This window comes from Pteropus alecto, unplaced genomic scaffold, assembly GCF_000325575.1.
Source record: "Pteropus alecto unplaced genomic scaffold, ASM32557v1 scaffold76, whole genome shotgun sequence".
Classification (NCBI taxonomy): domain Eukaryota; kingdom Metazoa; phylum Chordata; class Mammalia; order Chiroptera; family Pteropodidae; genus Pteropus; species Pteropus alecto.
The window spans coordinates 26,203,328-26,209,327 of NW_006443138.1; the positions used below are offsets into that span (position 1 = coordinate 26,203,328).

At 39.6% G+C, this 6,000-nt stretch overlaps 1 pseudogene; it reads right to left on the minus strand.

Moving 5' to 3' along the window:
- Positions 1–5,313: 5,313 nt before the first annotated feature.
- On the minus strand, positions 5,314–5,432 carry LOC112472538 (annotated as a pseudogene).
- Between the last annotated feature and the right edge of the window lie 568 nt (positions 5,433–6,000).

Genomic DNA, 6,000 nt, shown 5'->3' on the forward strand with positions numbered 1-6,000 from the left:
TAAAAATTATTAGAAGTGCTTCCTAACAGCCAGACACAGTTTGATTAATGCTGTCAGTTAGTCCCTACAGTAACCCTGTGACGTAAGCACTAGTATTTCAGCCATTTTGCAGATGAGGAAAGCACAGGTACAAAAGGTTCCAGCTCAGGCAATAGAGAGAAGACACAGGGGCTGTTATTTGAGAGCCTGAGGCTTACCCACACATGCTCCTTTGCTCCAGTGAAAAGGATGAGGAAGGTACTTTGAGTTGGAAGAAGTTCTATGTTGTCCAAATGCCGTCAGGGCACCAAGGACTGCCCCCTCCCCCCCACTTCACTTACATGCCCTCTGGGTCTTGGGCCTCACCTGTGCCTGCTTTGAGCTTCCCAGGGGTCATAGGAAATTTTTTGTCTGCATTTCAATCAGTAAGCTATTCTTTCCTGAGGCTTCGAAGAGTTTGCTGCTCTCCTGAAAAGAGAATTCTGTCTCCACGTAAGCTAGAAAGAGGGAAAAAGAAAAAAGAAATTGAAAGCCACAGAATACTGGCCGGCTGTTAAGACATGTCATAGGAATCCTTTTTAAAAGTCCTTAATTAAAGGACTTTAATTAAAATCCTTTTTAAAAGTCTTAATTTTTTTATTCAAGTAGAGAATGAAGGTCTATGAAGTGCCCCAGGCCATTAATTATACATGAGGATATGGATGTGAAATTCTATGGAGTTTTCCCCTGGAGAGGGTACAGAGTGTTCATCAGATTATTTCCCTATTTCACAGACGGTGGCACCCAGTCGTTAAGGGACTTTCTGAAAGAGAAAAGAAGTTGACTCTCCAACCAGAACCAAAGGTCTTTGCTAGTCCAAAAGTGGTTTGTGGATTTTAAAGATTTTAAAAATTCAACAGGTGTTTAAATTCATTCTCTTTCATGATGAGGTTGCCAGATAAAATGCAGCATGCCCACTTAGATTTGGATTTCAGATAAAAAATAATTTTTTTTTGTAAAAGATGTCCTAATATGTTACATGGAACATATTTATACCAAAAAATTATTCATTGTTTATCTGAAATTCGCAGTTAACTGGGAGTCCTGTATATTTATTTGCTAAACAGGGCACTCTTATTTCATGGGAAACATGATTTTATTTCCTCCTTGGTGACTGTTTTTCCTTCTCAGTGTCACCAGCTCAGTGATTTGAAGAATATAACCCAGAAAATTAATCCCAGACCACAGGGCCAACTCCTTTGGAAGTCAATAAGTATTACATATTCTAAATGCACGCATGAGTGCACAACCTACACACAGGCATTCACATATACTCACACACCTTCAAACACAAGCTCATGCACACATTTGACATATACGTATGGGAATCTTACATGTATACAGGGTACAAATACACTTCAGTTTCTTCTTACGTTCTAAAATGCAAATTCCTCACTCTCTGTGCAGACTTTCATGGCTATCCAAAAACAATTTTCCTTTTTGGTCAGTTCTTGTCTATTCAAGAAGAAAGTCATATCTCCGGCTTACTTTGTATGCGCAGCTACACTGACCCTGCTTCCCACAGAGAAGGTTGGCAATAAGACCTTATCTTTCGTGTTTCAGAACATTTGAATTTTTCTTTTCTTGTCATTCTATTAAACTGCCTCTTTCAGTATAAAGGGGATAACAGTTGTCTTAGGAACAGATAATGAATGCAATTTAATAACAAAGAAAAATACAAAACTGAGAATTAAAAACTTGAGCCAGAAAATAAAAATATTTACTTATTTATTGTTTCTAAAGTGACAGAGGGGAAAAATTTCAAAGTATTTTCAAGAAGCAGTATAAAAATAATAATAATAGAAAAGAAGCAGTATAGTATAGTGGTTAAATAAATCATTCCTAGAGCCAGGCTACTTGAATTACTAGATGTCTAAGTTACTTAATCTTGTCTATAAAGTGGAAATAATAACATTATTTGCCTCATGGAGTTGCTGTGATGATTAACTAAACATAAATGCATAAAATACATGTATAAAATAGTGCCTAGTATATAGTATTTACTAGTATAATTACTTCTTATTTTCTAGATACAGGGGTAACGTCTTTACATATATCATCTCATTCAATTGCCAAAATAAGCCTGTGGGAAATGTAGACATGAGAAACTGAGGCTCAGAGAGGTTAGGAGACTTGCTCAAAGTCACACAGAGAGCATGCAGCAAAACCAAGATTGAAGCACTACTAATCTTAGTATAAAGTCACTGTTCTCTTGATCACCCAATGTTAAGGTGATAATAGGTGGAAAGTACACAGGTAACAAGATGGTAGCTCTTCAGGGAGGGGTCAGAATTCCCTTTGTGGTCATTGTTCCTGCGGAGTAGAGGTGGGAGGGTGTCAGGAGAGGTTTGGACTGGTGCACTTGGCAGAGAGGACAGTACCCTTTGTTTAGCTGCATACCTCAGAGTGATGTGACTCAGAGCACATCATTTCTATGCTCAAACTACTTGTCTCAGAGGAAAGTCAAAGTCTAAACATTTGCCAACCAGATTAGGACCTTACTGTCCTGGGACCTCTCCAAGCAAATCCTAAGGAGATAGTAAGTCCTGATCCTGGACTCTGCCTGTCTCTCCATCATTACAATATAAGGCAGGACTGATCCATCAGCATTGGGTGTGTTCTAGCAGCAGTTTAGCATAGCGGTTAAATGAATCATTTAACTAGTCTACCCTTGACTCTTTTCTCTATTTACATGCTTGCCTAGATCATTTCATTCAGTCCCTTTAACACATCTATAGGCTGATGACACACATATGTGGCCCTAGCCCAGACCTCTCCCCTGAACTAAGACTCGCAACCGCCTACTCAGCATCTCTCCCTAGATATCTAATGAATACCTCAGACTTAACAAGTCCAGAGCAAGATTTTACCCAAACACTGGCTCTGCCTTCAGTGCCCCTTGGCTTAGTATACAACAGCTCCACTCTCGTGGTTGTGCAGACCTAAAGACTTGCAGTTGCCCTTCGTGCCTCTCTTTCTTGTGCCTCTGATATGCAATCCATCAGCTCATCCCATTCTACTTTCAAAATACATCTAGAATTGTACCACCTCCCACCATCTCCATCCTTACCATCATGCTCCATGCAATCCTGTCTTCACCTTGACTATTGCAGCAGACTCCCAGCAGATCTCCCTGCTTCTACCCTTGCCTTCTGCCATGGTGTGCTCATCACACGGCAGTGAGAGCACATCACTCCTCTGCTCGAACTCCAAACCCTCTCATCTCAGAGGAAAGTCAGAGTCCTTACAATGTCCTGACAACTCGGCTATGATCTATAGCCCGCTCTCAGCTCTCTCGGACCCTACCTCCCACCACTATGCCCAGTTCCAGCCGTTCCAGCCACTACACCTCCATACAGGTCTTTGCATATGCTGAGCAGACTCCCACATCAGAGCCTTTGGACTTGCTCTTCTCTCTACTAGACATACTTCACCACAATGCCCTGTGACTCACTCCCTAATGTCCTTTATGTCTCCATATTGCTCAATCTCACACTCTCAGAGAGTAAGTAGTACCCTGTCTACCTGCATAAAACAGCAACATATCACTCTCACCAGGGCACTCCCTCTCCCTTATTTTTTTCACAGCATTTATCACTTATCACCATCTTATGTGATCTATTCATCTATTTGTTTATTGTGTCCATGCCCTAGGAGGGAACATGAATATGTTTAGAGACTGTCTGTTCTTGCATTGACTGATCTTTCTATATCTTCAGTGCCTAGAAGAATATATACACACAGTAGGTGCACGATAAATATTTGGTGAATGAATGAATGGAAAAAGTCTTCTGGACATTCTCATGCCAAAAGAACAGAACACCTCTGCCGACTGCTTCAGCTTCTCTAACCTAAATTCAGGCTTTAAAAAGATACTCCATTCTGTACTCCTTTCCATCTTAAGATTCAAAACTTCAGGCTGATCCTAACAAATCTTTTCTGACTGGCTTGCTTTTGTGTTTTGTATTTCTGCTTGGTTTGGTTTGGCAGAAGAGGCTCATGGCAAAGCCATGTGCAACTCTCCCTGCGTGTCTCTGGATCCCCATGTGCTTTCAATGGAAACATGTCTGAGGTTACTATTCTAAACAACCAGCAAATAATAAAAAACTAGCTCATCGCTTAAGTAGAGTAGAAAACAAATCCAACCACGCTGATGCCCACTTCCATGGAAACTCCAAATGAGTTCAGAAGGCCAGTACTGGCAATACTTTCAGCTTTGATTGGCTTTTGTTGTCCCAGGGATTGTGTTTGCAGGCTCATGATGAGAGCTGGAGGCCTTTTGAATCGAATGCACCAAAAAGGAAGCTTTCGAAAGTCCAAATCAATTATCTTCAGCAGCATCTAAACAATTATTATTTTGTGAGGAGTTTGCCAGTCAGACTCTTTGGCACATGCACTAGGGACCCTCAAATCATGCCAAGTACTTAGCCTTTCAGCTGCAGAAATCTCATCACCCCTAAAATAAGCAAGACTGGTAGAGAAAGGCTTTGCTGATTCAGATGGGAGGCTGCATCAACTCCTCTGGCTTCTGCAGTCTTCAAACAGCTGAAGCATTGCCTACAGAAGCTTAGGATAAACATTGAACATTCCAAGGACCGAACACTCAACTGTGTGACATCTAAATGTTCATGATGTCTTCTCCTAAAAGGATCTCGGTATATCTAATCATAGCTGTGCCGGTTAATCATTTCTCAAGAGTTACATTTGCAAAAGTATCTGTAAGGCCAGACTGCGTATTAATAAGTCCCAAGGATGCACATTCTATTCATATAAAGAAGATGGTACCCCATCTTCTATGTTTTCTCTGACACTTTTAGAACCCTTAGTCATGAACTCTTTCACATTCTGAACACTCAACCAGCACAAATGTCTAGTTCATCCTTTATATATATGTATAATACACCATACTTTAATTTATCATTTATTTTAAGATGCACCATTATTTTATGTAAAGCTAAGAAAGAAAATGATGCTCTCAATTAAATTAGAACAAGCCATTGATTATAAGCTGTGTCCTGATCAGAGATGTTAGGTTGTAAAAATTGTACATCTTAGAATTACGTGAGAATGTGCACATGTGCATGTATGTGTAGGGAGAAAGAGAATGATGTAGTTAATTAAAAAACTCATGTAAGTAGTTTAGAGCAGCTTTAATATTTAATATTTTCACTATTTCTTTTTTTTAATTTTTATGTATGTATGTATGTATTTATTTATTTTTCAGGTGAGGCAACTCTTGGTTGACAGGTTGCAAGGACCTTGTCAGCTTACAATCTCTTATTTTTTTATTTTTTACACCTACAGCACCTGGTCTTCCTAGGTGGTCTCCCATCCAAGTACTAGCCAGGCCCAACCCTGCTCAGCTTCCAAGATCAGATGGGATCGGGCTTGTTCAGGGTAGCATGGCCATAGACATTTTCACTGTTGCTAATATTAAAGAAAATAACTATGATATTGTTTTTAAAAATCTACTTAGGGAATTTTAACAGAATTTTAAAAATTATCAACTGTATAAAGTCATTTCCATTTTAGACTCTAGTGAGCATGCACTGAGTTTGCTAACATGAAAATGAATTGCTCTTCTGCTCGCTTTTTGCACAGGGCCAAGCCGGGTTCTGTGAGCACATGTGATTAAGTAATATGGCAATGGCCATCATTCTGAGATCTGGAATTCACTGATGTAGTCACTCACTCACTCTCATAACCTCCTTTGATCGTCTTTTGTCTGGTGATTTTCTGGGTTTATCACTAATTCATTTACAGAATGAGGGATAAAACTAGATTGATTTCTAAGCACCCTTTCTGCTTTAGCGTTCAGCTTTATATGAATTCCACTTTGATTTTTAAAGATGTAGGGATCAGCTGGTAAACATTTAATGAACATATTACAAGAGCACTTACTATGTGCAAGCACTATGGTAATTTCTTTCCACACAGAATCTCATTAAATCCTTGAAGCAGCTCTGCGACATAGATTTTACT